The sequence below is a fragment of the Lethenteron reissneri genome, chromosome 7 (assembly GCF_015708825.2).
Source record: "Lethenteron reissneri isolate LAM-NWPU_2019-01 chromosome 7, ASM1570882v1, whole genome shotgun sequence".
Lineage (NCBI taxonomy): Eukaryota > Metazoa > Chordata > Hyperoartia > Petromyzontiformes > Petromyzontidae > Lethenteron > Lethenteron reissneri.
The window spans coordinates 12,827,397-12,841,634 of record NC_083785.1 but is presented as its reverse complement, the minus strand read 5'-3'; positions in this window follow the sequence as shown (position 1 = coordinate 12,841,634).

Below are 14,238 nucleotides of genomic sequence, written 5' to 3'. Positions count from 1 at the left end.
ACCCACTCACCTGTGGCTCTCAGCCGGCCACTCACCCACCAACTCACCTGGGGCCCTCACTCACCCACGCAGTCACACGTGGCTCTCACTCAGCCACTCACCTGTGGCTCTCACTTAGCCACTCACCTGTGGCTCTTCCTCACCCACGCAGTCACACGTGGCCCTCACTCACCCACTCACCTGTGGCTCTTCCTCACCCACACAGTCACACGTGGCCCTCACTCACCCACTCACCTGTGTCTCTCACTCACCCACCCACTCACCTGTGTCTCTCACTCACCCACCCACTCACCTGTGTCTCTCACTCACCCACGCATTCACCTGTGTCTCTCACTCACCCACGCATTCACCTGGGGCTTTCACTCACCCACTCACTCACCTGTGGCTCTCACTCAGCCACCCACTCACCTGTGGCTCTCACTCACCCACCCACTCACCTGTGGCTCTCACTCACCCACGAACACCTGTGGCTCTCACTCACCCACGCATTCACCTGGGGCTCTCACTCACCCACGCAGTCACATGTGGCTCTCACTCACCCACTCACTCACCTGTGGCTCTCACTCAGCCACTCACCTGTGTCACTCAGCCACCCACTCACTTACCCACGCATTCACCCACACACTCACCTGTGGCTCTCAGCGCCTTCAGGAAGAGGAGGCACCTTGCCATCTGCTCCACCCTCCACCGGACGTATCATATGCAAATCATAGCCCCCATATCACATCATACGCATGTGTATACAGCCAGTTCCATAACATTGGAAATGTTTCTTAAATTCCTCCGCCTCTGCGGTCTCTTCCAACTGAGCGGCAGTACAGTAAACGGGAACACGAAGCACACCGCACTTAGTCAAATACGTAGGCAAGTCGCGTGCGGTGGGGTAAAGTGTGGGTGCTTTCAGCTCTTCCGAAACGTGTGGCCAGTGCAGAGGAATAGTTCTAAACAATCTCCAGAGTGGCTCTCGAAAGCTCCCTCTCGTAAGAGGTCCTTCCATCAGCGGTGGTGTGAGCAAGCAATTGCAGGGCTGCAGCTTTACCTTGTCACACGTGCAGCACTTAATGTCATTCCACTTGCTGAACGAGGGCCTCCACGCCATGAGAATCGTGGACAGTTACTTGACCATACCTCACCACGCGAGTCAGTGCACGTTGGTGAACGCGGGGAGGCAAAGACATTCGAGAATATAGGTAGAATACAATGGCTGTTTTTATTTGCACCACGTCGCTCCACAGCAGCCGACAACACTTGTGAAATGGGTGGCGGTCACCTATCCCCATTCTATGAAGGTCCACGTCCCCTCTTACATATATTTGTTCTCCCTGAAGGCAGTGTTATTGACGAATGTGTGTCATTTTATTTGTTAATTATGCTCTGTGTACCACTGCCAACGCACCAGCATAGCAGAATAATTCGTTAAATCACTATCCAGGCTTAAACCGTCTTAGCTTTCCGAGACCTGAAGAAATTGGGCACATTTCGGGTGCTTTGGTGATCCAGGCCTATGACATAAACCGTTCACAAACTGCAGTAAATAGTAAAAAATGTGGTTTCATTTAAGCAGCAGCTGGTACAACACCACTATTTGTATTGAGAAGTTGTAAAAACAATATAACCAGTAAGTTGTTTATGAAGCAAACACCATTGCAAATTACGCAATGTTATATTTGGTGAAAAAAAAGACAAATTTAGGTGCAGTTTGAAACTTTCACCAGTAATAAACCTGATGTGCCTCATCATGACCTACTATTTTTGTACAGCCCCTAGTCTCTTCACTGCTGGATGAAAGCCTCTCACACCGCATCTGTCGGTCATGAAAGTTATAATCATTCTAGATTTGAAGCTTTCGTGACTGCAAGGATTCATACTCTTAGTTCTTTCGGTAAAGTCACGTAGGTAAAAAATGAAATTAAAATTAATAAAAAATAAAATAAAAATAAAAATCACGACGTTTCGGAGGCAACACAAGTCTCCGAAACGTCGTGATTTTTATTTTTATTAATTTTAATTTCATTTTTTACCTACGTGACTTTACCGAAAGAACTAAGAGTATATCGTTATAATCATACAGGAGGGTCCTGCGATTTTGGGGTGTTTGGCCAAGAGCAATTTCATTGTACTGTATATTTGAGCTATGGGAGGGAACCAGAGACCACGTGGGAAACCCATACATAACGGGGGGAGAACGTACACACTCCACACATAAAGACTTCCAAGTCAGGGTTAGAACACAGTGTTACCACTGCGCCACATTGCCACCCAATCATTCTTCACATTTTCTAAGTATGCTGCTTACGTGTGAAGTGTTCTTGAAGACGCGTGGACAACGGGGTAAGGCACACGTATTTATTTGCACAATGTCTTACAATACTGGAGGGATGTATCGGCCCCCTCACCCGTACAACTGGGAATTCACCCCTAGCTAGCCTTCCTAGCCGAGTCCTCCGCTAACGGGCTAGGGGAGGCTGTCTGGCCCGACACTGGTCAGTCGGGCTACGGTACCCGGAATCCCAGAGGTCTGACTCTGGTTCCGGGACCACGCCACTGGCTCCAGCCTGTACTGCCCTTACAAGGGCGGCGTCCCAGGGGGAGTCCAGGGCCTATCTGGCCGGTCTTCTCTCTTCCCTTAACTACACTAAGACTGAGCCCCGAGCTCTCTGGCTCAACCCTTTTTATACCCCCCTAGAGGATCGAAACCCCCCTCACGCCGTCCAGTACGGACGTCGTTGCGGGCACCACCCCGTGTGCTCACGGAGTCCCCGCCCACTGTGTTTGTTATCCGTTAGCCCCTATGCAAACAGCCCTACACAAACAGCCCCTCTGTAACAGCCCTACATCACCCCCCCCTGTACAGCTCGCAGCCGTCCCGGCTGCAACAACTTTAATAAAGGCTATTTAACCCCTGGATACCCGCGTGTGCCTTAAAAAAACGTTTTTAACGCTAACATGAAGGAACCAACAGCAACAACGACAACAACAACGACAACAACAAAACCCACAACCCCGAAGGGAACAATCCGACGCACCCCCCCTGAATAAATACGAATACCGTAAGAGCGACGCATATATACAGGTTAAGCAGGGAACTCGCAGCACACATGCAACACAACACAAAAAAAATGTGTTAGGAGCTCCCCACCGACGCAGCACCACGCAACCGTACGTAAGAGAGAAGAAGAAAAAAATGTTCGTCCAATGCATTATAAGAGTCTGCGCATTTTTGCGCGTGTCCTTGCTGCAGGCCCGTCACACGGGGCAATCCCGGGTGGCGAACCCGCCGGTGGCGGTTGTTCGTTTTGTATAGAGTCCGCGTCTGACGTCGCGGGAACCTCGGCGTCCCTTGCAGCAGCAGGTGGGTGCGGGCTCGTCAGTCCCGATGCACCTGGAGGTGGCACGGCCGGCAAGGCATTAGGTGAGCACGGTGGAGACGGAGCTAGTGAGTCGGTCGACCCCCCACACGTCTGGCCACGCATGTGTGAAGTGGGTTTGTGTACCGCGACGAAAGGTTTCAACCGAGAGGGGTGCACGAACCATCGCCGCTTCCCCCAACGAATGCGCACGCACTGTGGTCGCAAGACCTCGACCACTTCCACGGGGCCCCGCCACGGCCGCGCCAGCTTAGGGGAGGTGGCCAGGGGTACTTGGGGACAGTGCAACCATGCCCTGTCCCCCGGTTTCCACTGTATTACATGCGCCCGACCCAGCCTGAGGCGCTCGTTCGCCTTTTGACGGAGGTCCGAGTTCAACCTCGCAGCATCCCGCGCCTCTGTTAATTTAGCCAGATTAAATTTGACGTGGTCAGCCAATTTAGTTTTTCCTTGCGGGTCGGGGATCTGCAGCTGGGCGCGAACAGGCGGGTCGGGTTCGCGACCGTACATAAGGTAAAAGGGGGAAAATCCCGTAGCTGCATGGGGTGCCATCCGGTATGCCGCCAAGACCCCCTGAATATGCAGGTCCCAATCAGTCTGAGAATCTGAGACCTGCTGTGCCATCATTGACGAAATGGTGCGATGCAGGCGCTCGACCATTCCGTCTGTCTGTGGGTGATACGGGGAGGTCCGAATTTTCTTTGTGCCTAAGAGGTCACAAACTTGTTTAAGTAATTTGCTTGAAAAATTTTTACCCTGGTCGGTCAGCAGCCGTTCCGGAGCACCTTTGTCCAGGACGTATCCCTGAACAAAGGCGTCCACAATGGCTGCTGCCGACTGGTTGGCAAGGGGCCAGGCCATGGGCCAGCGCGTAAAATACTCGACTCCTGTCAGCAAATACCTATTGCCCCTGGGGGTGGCGGGAAATGGGCCCAAGATGTCCAGCGCGACAAGCTCATTTATTCTGGACACCTTGATTGATTGTAAAGGCGGGTTAGACTCCCGTGCCGGCGGTTTCCGTTGCGCACACCGCGGGCATGAATTCAAAAGATCCCCAACATCCTTTGTCATACCAGGCCAAAAAAAATCTAGTTGTATCAGTGCAAGGGTCTTTAGAGTCCCCAGATGTAACAGGCGCTCATGCGCGGCCCACACCACTTTGCCTCGCAACTCCGAAGGGACGACCAGCCGATGTCGCTGTAATTTTGCGTCCCAATGCATGAGCAGACCCTGTACCATTTCCCATGCACCCGAATCACCTTTCACCCGGCCAGCACCCCCGACGCGACGACGCCACCCGAGGAGGGAGGTATCCTCCATTTGGAGGCGCCCCCACTCAGTGACGGGCAACCCCAACAGGGAATCCCTTCCCTGTTGTTTGATCGAATTATCAGGCAGTGGTTCGTCGTCGTCGGTGGCTGCCAGGATCGGAACCGATGCGTCCCCTGAAGGTCTGCAACGTCCCGACCCCAGGAGGCATGCACATTCCGAGGTGGTTGGCATGCGTGACAGAGCGTCCGCGTTGGTATGGCGAACGCCCTTACGGTAAGTGGTCTCAAAATCAAAATCCTGGAGAACCTCCAACCATCGAGACAACTGTCCCGATGGTTGTTGAACCCGCAGGGCATACTGTAGTGCCGCATGATCTGTGCGGACGGTGAAATGCCGACCGTACAGATATGGGCGATACTGTTGGATGAAAAAAACAATTGCCAACAGTTCTCTACGGGTGACACAATATCTCTGCTCCGCAGGAGACAACACCCGACTACCGTATGCGACCACCCGTTCAACGCCATCAACCACCTGGGAAAGCACACCCCCAATACCCGTGTTGCTCGCATCGGTGTCGAGCAAAAAGGGCTTCGAAAAATCAGGGTAGATCAAGGGAGGGGCTTTCACCAGGGCGTCCCGAAGGGAGCGGAACGCAGCCTCCTCCTCTTGACCCCAGTGGAACCGAACCCCTTTAGATGTTAAAGCGTGCAGGGGTTTAGCAATTGTCGCAAAATCAGCAACAAACCGTCGATAATACGACGCGAACCCAATGAAACTCCTGACCTCTCCCACCGAGGTGGGAGTCGGCCAGGAGCTGACACACTGCGTTTTGGCGGGATCGGTAGCAATACCTGAGCGTCCCACGATGTGCCCCAAATAACGCACCGAATCACGCAACAAATGGCATTTTTGGGGCTTGAATTTCAAATTAGCAGCCCGCATCTTTAGGAAAACCGCCCGCAACCTCTGGAGATGTTCATCAAAGGTTTTTCCAAAGACGATAACGTCATCCAAATAAATGAGGCACGACTCCCATTGCAGTCCAGCCAAAACCAATTCCATTAAACGCTGGAAAGTTGCCGGCGCTGAGTGTAAGCCCATCGGCAACCGCTTGAATTGAAACAAGCCGTGCGGTGTACGAAAAGCAGTTTTAGGCTTTGACTCATCATCCAGAGGAAGCTGCCAGAATCCCGAAAGTAAATCGAGTGTGGAAAAGAATCGCGCTCCCGCCAAGGCGTCAAGCGATTCATCCATCCGAGGGAGCGGGTATGCGTCGGCAACCGAAATTTTATTAAGACGCCGGAAGTCAACGCAAAACCGCAACGAACCGTCCTGCTTTTTAACCAGGACGATCGGCGCTCCCCAAGGGCTGGTGGAAGGAGAAATGATGTCCGCGGCCAACATGTCATCAACAGCCGATTTGACATGGTCCTTTTCGGCGGGACTCAACCGAAACGGATTTTGGCGAATTGGCGCGCTGTCACCCGTGTCAATATGGTGACGCAGCAAGTGAGTGCAACCCAAATCATATTTATTTCGACTAAAAACGTCGGAAAATTCTCGCAGTAATGTTTTAAGTTGTTGACGCTCTGAATCGGACAGGTCCGTCGATCCCGCACAAAGCGCCTCGAGCCACCCTTCATCGCTGTCCGAATGCGGTCGCGACGCAGGGACAGTGTTGACGCAATTTACGGCGGGTTCCTCACACGGCACCGGCGTTGCGTGAGCAAGCACGGTCCCCTGTGGGACCACCACCGTCCGCGAGCCCACATTTAGGACCGCGATGAAGGGTTCACCATCCCCTCTCACTATGGTCTGGGCCGGTAGTAAGTCAGGTCCACTAACCCCGGCCCTAGACGGTCCCAACAGTACCCCTTGTGCCCCAGCACCCTTAACGAGGGGCCGCCGAAGTTTCAAGGGTACCAGCATTTGCGTCCCCGGAGGAACGCGTACCGTTCTTTCCACGAGCGCCGGCACCGTCGCGAACGCCGTCCGAGTCGCAACCGGCGATGGCAGAAACGCCATGCGTCTGCCCGATGGAAGCTCTATGCACCCCTGGTCGATCAAAATTACAATCGGCATTTTGGCCAGGAAGTCCGTCCCCAGCAGGCACGGAACCGCCAGCGAGGAAGAAACAAAAATCGGCCCAGACAATTTTATTTCCCCGATACAAATTTGGGCACGAATTTGTCCGATGATGCCAAGTGAGCCCCCGTTAGCCGCATAGAATGGTATGTTAACTGGCATCAAGGGACGACTCCGGACGGGGAGAATATTATAAATTAATTCCGAAATAATAGTCGCCGATGCTCCCGTATCGACCAGGATGCGCACTTCAACCCCGTCGATATACCCCACAACGGCCGACGACCCCGACGATGCGGCAACCACACGATCGGCCAGCACGGACCACTGGCCGGGTTCGATATGGGTACCCGGAGTGGTGCGTGATGGTGCGATGGTGCGTGATACCGGCCCCCCTCTCGTCGCGGTGTTTGAGTGCGTGACGGGTGTGTGTGTGGGCCAAACGTGTGGGGTGCCGCGACTCGCCGGTTTTTGATGGTGGAGCTTGGGATGAGGCCCGTCGTCCCGGTGAGGTGTCGTCCCGCGCTGACGAGGAGAGCGGCACCCCGAGGCGACGTGGCCCCGGACGCCGCAGTTAAAGCACCGCGGGAGCGACGTCGGAGGTGACGAATGGTCGGAACGGCCCGACCCGCCCTGGCCCGGCCGTGCACTCGTCGCCTGTTGCCGTCGGTGGTCGACGGCGTAGAGTTCCTCCGTCGGAAGGGTGGCTGCAGCCACCGCACGCCCCGCCGATGCCCTGCTGGCTTTTCGCCGGAGCGACAGGAGGTTTGCGTGGAGGAGCCGCGCCGCCTGGAGCGATGTCATTTCCGCGTCCTCCTGTGCGACGACAGCGATGTCAAGATCGTCAGCCAGGAGGAGTATTTTCTCCGTCACCATAGCGTCGATGCCGTCGTCATCCATACGGGGGAAGGCCGACTTGGCCATCGCCAGGAGGCTCGTTCGGTACGCCAGGGGCGACTCCTTTTCTCCCCGCTTGCGGTCGTAGAACTCCTGTCTGCATTCCGCCGATGGTCCGTAGACCCCTCCCAGCAGCTGCAGCGCCATTGGTAACGTAGAGCGCCTTTCCTTCGGTGCCGATGTTAGGGCGGCAAGCGCGTCGCCGTCCAGGAGCGCCGGCAGGGCGCTGAGAGCTTCTGCGTCTGTCCATTTAGCCATTTCTTGGTGGGCGAGGAAGCGTCTTCGGAAGCCGCTCCAGTCGCCCTCTGCGCCCACGAATTCTTTAAGCGGGGGCAGCCTTTGATGCAGCGCAGCAGTTGCCGTGGAGTCCCGTGGGCTGCTGTCTCCCCGACCCGGCTGCGTCTCGGCGCGAACGGCAGATGGCATCGCCTGTCGCAGCTTTGATGACGCGCCCTCCTCCGTCGTTGATGCGGCAGCCCCAGCGCGGCCGATGTCGGACCCCAGGTTGAGGTTGGCCACGCCCCTAGCGGTCGCCGCGTCGATGGCGGGAAATTCAAAATTTGAATCTTCAGAAATGGCGGGAAGGCGCTCCGGACGCCGGTTCCCCTCGCCCCGCGGTGGACCACCAGCCCCCAGCCGTGTGATGTTCTCCAGCGTAGCGGCAGCGGCGTAGAGCAGTTCCGCCAGCCTCTCGTGAGCCAGCCTCAGGTGGTCTGTCCGCTGCTCCTCTTCATGGCGACGCTCCGGCAAGAACGCGTCCGGCCCCGGCTGCACGTCGTCTTGTTGAGCCATCTCGGGCTCGACAATTTCGGCGGCGTCTTCCGTTTGCTGTTCCCTGGCTCGAGCTGTTTGGCGCGTGTCCATGTTCTTGGTTCTTCTGACGCCAGATGAAGTGTTCTTGAAGACGCGTGGACAACGGGGTAAGGCACACGTATTTATTTGCACAATGTCTTACAATACTGGAGGGATGTATCGGCCCCCTCACCCGTACAACTGGGAATTCACCCCTAGCTAGCCTTCCTAGCCGAGTCCTCCGCTAACGGGCTAGGGGAGGCTGTCTGGCCCGACACTGGTCAGTCGGGCTACGGTACCCGGAATCCCAGAGGTCTGACTCTGGTTCCGGGACCACGCCACTGGCTCCAGCCTGTACTGCCCTTACAAGGGCGGCGTCCCAGGGGGAGTCCAGGGCCTATCTGGCCGGTCTTCTCTCTTCCCTTAACTACACTAAGACTGAGCCCCGAGCTCTCTGGCTCAACCCTTTTTATACCCCCCTAGAGGATCGAAACCCCCCTCACGCCGTCCAGTACGGACGTCGTTGCGGGCACCACCCCGTGTGCTCACGGAGTCCCCGCCCACTGTGTTTGTTATCCGTTAGCCCCTATGCAAACAGCCCTACACAAACAGCCCCTCTGTAACAGCCCTACACGTGTGTAGAGGTGATACGCGCTGGGATTAGAGATCGTATGCCAGCGCGTAATGATTGGCTGTGTAGGTGGTGACGTGCGCTGACGGTGGAGGATCAGGGGTCAGCGCGGGGTCGTGGGTTACGGGGTACTGATTGGCTGTGGACCGGTGACGTGCTGAGAGGGAGTGATCGGGTGGCAGCGCGGTGTGATTGGTGGAGGAGTGTTAACACGCGCTGGGGAAAACGGATCGTAGAGAGAGTGCGTCGTGATTGGTTCATTAAGGAGCGATGCTCACGTTGAAGTACGCATCAGCTCCGCCTCTCGTGAGCAGGGGCTATAAAAGGGGATGCACACAGGCGTGAGGGCAGTGTGTAACCAGCGAAGAATGAAGACGGGGATGAAGACCTAGGGCCCTGCGGTACCTAGTCCCGCTGTCCTAACGGGACCGAGACTCTGTGTAACCCAGAGGCGAGTGTAGTGTGTGTAGCCATAGGCGTAAGGTCTACACGAGCCGAATGCAGTGTATTGTGTAGCCAGGGACATAGGGTCTACACGAGTCGAGTGTATTGTGTAGCCAGGGACATAGGGTCTACACGAGTCGAGTGTATTGTGTAGCCAGGGACATAGGGTCTACACGAGTCGAGTGTATTGTGTAGCCAGAGGCGTAGGGTCTACACGAGTGAAGGGTATCGTGTGTAGCCAGAGGCCTAGAGTTTACACGAGAGTAGTGGAGTGTGAAGTCGGAAGAAAGGAGACTACACGTTGTATTTTGATACGCAAAGATTTAATAAAAGTGTGTTCCCGTCAAGAAGTTCCTGCCGTCAATTCCCATACTTCACGTGTATGCAAATGCGTCAGCAATGTTACACAATAACTAAGTCTTCAACTGTGGCATTCACAAAAGAATAACTCCTATTGCAATACTTTATTATGATCTTTACGAGAGAACTGAATTCACACGGAAACTGAGCCTCGCTTTTCTGGATTATTTTACGGAAAAAAAGTATTGATTGGACCAGGGCATACATGTGCACGGTATTTTTTTTTTAAAGAGTGAAGATCCTGGTTGCATGCATATGGAGAAAAATGCCGTTCACAGGTATGCAATGCATTGGTACAGGAATCACAAAATAAAGTTCTCATCTGCATTCACTGCGTTAAAAATACCTTCTTGATAAAATACCATAAAAACATTTCTATAGTACTGCACTGCTGTGGTCTTTAGTGCTCCGTATTTTTAAAGGAGCGATTATTGGTCCTAAAACTTCTACTGTATTTACGTGAATAAACAGCGCTCATTTGAGCAAAAAGTTAACTGCGGACCCAGTAACGAGAGAACATGACGAGTCCATTATTTGAACAGCACCACACAAGGTTTTCAATAATTCGTTATACATAGAGATATTCACATCTTCATTCAATCGCTGAAACAAACTGGCATAGCAATTTGTCCCCTTGTTCGTATTGGCTTATTTTCACCAAAATTAGACAAAGCTGACATTCACCAAAACACACGAATCGGGTACATCTATATATCTAAATCAGCTCAAACCTCCTGTAAATCACGTAACTTCTGCTTGGCCACCCCCACTCTGAATTCCTCCCCTCTCCCCACCCTCTGTGAAAGCAGGCACTGCTCCATGCTGATCACACCTGCTTGCTCCTTCCTTCCCTCTCATCCCTGCAGTATTGGCCTGGTCTTTCCTTCTACCCCTCCTCTGACTTTCTCCCTATCCTTGTCTTTCCTAAACCATTGATCCCGTTTTTGCACTCCTAATCCATCCTTTACCTCTTATTTCCCATTCATTATGTTGTCTTCTGATTCCGGTTATTTCCCCCCATGCATTATTTACGTGTTTTTACTGCCCTTCCCGTGATGTGCCATGGGTAAGACGTTGCTGGTATATAATTTTCTGTATATATACCTGTTCGGAAAAAGGTCGTGCCCTGTCTTCACCTATTATTATTATTGTCTAATCTGCATTTGCTGTCTGACTTGTTTCCCATATCATTTCAAGGAATGCATTGATTAGCTCTCAGATGTGCTTTCAAATGATACCGCATTTTATTCGGCATGTCTGATGATTCGCTCCAAATGCTGGCAGATTCAGGGAGCTCAAACACACATTTGAGAGTGATGCAGCACGATCAAGAAAAAAAAAAAACCTTTGCATTGATTCACTTAACATCGATTCTAAAAGCTCACGATACATGTGTAGTGAAATAGCGTTGACTGTTGTACAGCAGCTGCAACTGCAGGTGGGCACTTAGCGCACACGCCGTTAAGCATATACGTGGGTGTGCCGGCAGTACGGAGGAACTGGGGCAAGGGTCATGATAGACATCGTGTGGAAGCTCCTGGAACTCTCTAGAGCAGCGGTCCATAACCTTTTTGTCACCAGGGACCAGTTTCGTGGGGGGGGGGGGGGTCATCATTAGGCCTTTCCCCCGTTTCAAAGAAGCTCTCCAGCGACGTTTGTTTTTTACTCATTTTGGCTAGGGTTAGAGCTTGTGGGCTTACCAAAACTGTGACTGAAACAAGTGTGCAGTGCGGGAAAGAGGCGCAGACAGGAGTGGTAAATAATAAAATAATGGTCGGGCCACGCGCGGACTCACCGCTCACCTCTTGCTGTGCGACCCCTGCTCTAGAGGGCTCGAGAAGGGAGGCGCGGCTAAGGCGGAGCCAAGCCGCGCCGAGGGGAATAAAAGCAGCGGAGAGCGAGAGCTCCAGGCTGCCGGTTCTGGGAGTGGACTCGTCTCGTCGTCGCTACCCTTCGCCTGATCATTGCGCGGTGGGGCAGTAGTTGGCTGTCTCAGTTGCCGCCGTCAGTGCAACGTGGGCAGGGTCGTGCGGCAGCGTGGTCGTGAGAGAGGGGGGCGCAGGAGTTGGTGGTGTGAACAACAACAATAAAAGGGGAGGACGGTGCCTCCTGTGACTACCTCGTCTCCGACTGAGTGTGTGTGTGCGACGCACGCCACCCGAACACACACACAAGCCTCGAGCAAGAAGGAAGAAGAGACCTACGACACTACACATAGTTCAAGTCACACGTCTACGAATCATTGTTTTTCAATTTGGAAATATCATATTCCAATATTACATTTAGTTTTACAAAGTGGACAAAACTGTACAAATGGGAACAATACATTAAAGACGACACAAATTATATGGTAAACATAAGGAAACAAATCCCGTATTGAATTGAATCGCGGCTGTGAATCACAATTGATCAAATTAGCAAACTTTGATCGTTACACTCTCGCAATTTCCATACAACACTCCCGGTCCTTGTTCCAAAAACAAATTCCATAAATTAAGCCACATTCCTGTGCACATGTAGGACAAAGCTCAGCCAGATTAAACTGTGATATAAACAAATATCACATCACAGCAAAAGATGGGTGTGGTAAAGCATGGGATTCCTTAGATTCTATTGTTGACAAAGCAAAATGCTCCATTACGTCATAACTTTGGTGATCATCACTCGTACTGTCTGCTGACAAACGCCTCCCATGTTGATGATGTCACCTCCTGTGCATCTGTGAAGTTAATCTTAATTTCACAATTGATTTGCTCTATTATTATTATTAAATCATCTTATCTCTCCTTTGGTTGTTTCCTCGAGCAGCATATATTCTCTTTTCGGCCCAAATGTGACACTACAATGTAGGTCATCTTATTATGATTTGAAAGCCTGCATACATTTCTATTAAAAGTTGCAGCATAATTGACTAATTGATGACAACAAATACTATAAGCCTATCGTGATGGTAAGACGTATTAAGACTGCTGACTTAGACCTCCTTTCTGCAGCCGAAATGTTTCGCTGATGAGATGGAAGGCTGATGTGTCCCGGCTTGTCGTGAAGAATAATTTTCTCTAGTCACCCTAAATACATTCATTTGAGTCATGTTTGAGCTACGTGAAAGTGCAAACTGGACAGATTCCCTTATTTAATTCAATCCAGTACTGTTTCGTCAAAGTGATGTTTCATTTTCATGCCGGCATATGACATGGATTTTCATGCTGTGTGGTATTGGGCATAAATGTAGGGTTGTGTATCTGTCTGGGCTGAGGATATAGGCTTTAATGCCTTTGGTTGCAGTATGTCAGCCAGTTTCATGCGCGATGGGCAGATCGGTGTGGCATGAGGTTAATAAGTCATAATAAGTTTGGCATACGCAACCTAATCACACCTCCGATTAGCACGGTTGGCTACGTACGGTGCAAAATAAGTTCAACATAAATACACATACATGATATACTTGACTAACCAACTTCCACTGACCAGCGTTGTGAAGTATGATCAAACAACCCCCATTACTAACATGGCCTGTGAAGGCACCATGCACGAGTAGATTGATAAAGGACTGTAATATGGAACTATTCTAAAAATGTTTTGACCAGCCTAATTGATGAATACTGTGTTGACACACATTGTAAACATCCACACACTATCCATCTCTTTCACCTGTATAGATGAATGAGCGTCGTTGTGCAGTGGGAGAATATGTCAAAGGTGGATTGGTCTGGACAAGTACAGCCGCCGGGCTCATACGCAGTGCGTACATGCGCCGCTCACAACAGCCCAGTGCAGGAAGTATGTGTAAGTAATGTATGTGGGTTTCGCGTGTTGTGTGTATGTTGAACTTCTTTCGCATCGTACGTAGCCAACCGTACTAATTGTAGGTGTGGAGGGGAAGGACAACAAACTGAACACACAAAGCATTTATCTTGTGCCAGTGTGTACCATCCACACTGACGTTTGGGATTTTTTTTGCTGTTGAAGCACAATTAAGGGTACAGGTCATAAACCTTGAATCACCAACCCATTCTCCCTCAAGCTATTGCTCAGCCAGACCACTCACATTTTGGTGGCGTGCACTGCTTACTACACTTGGGTCTTTAAAGACGACGATTAGATTCTATAATTACAAACTTTGCAAATGCCAAGATTAAGCGGCCATGCGCTTGAGAGATACGGGCATGTGGGATATATATATATATTTTATATATGTTTAATTTACAACACTATCCTTTGTCAATTCACTGGTGTATGAAGGTCTCCCCGTTTCATGCGAGTCATGGGTGTTGTTTGACCATATTTCCCCACACTGGTCAGTGCAGATTGGTTAAGTCTTGTGGCGCACGCGTTCTCTGTCCATCATTATTTGTCAGTGTCCAATGTTTCAGGTCTAAGTTCAAA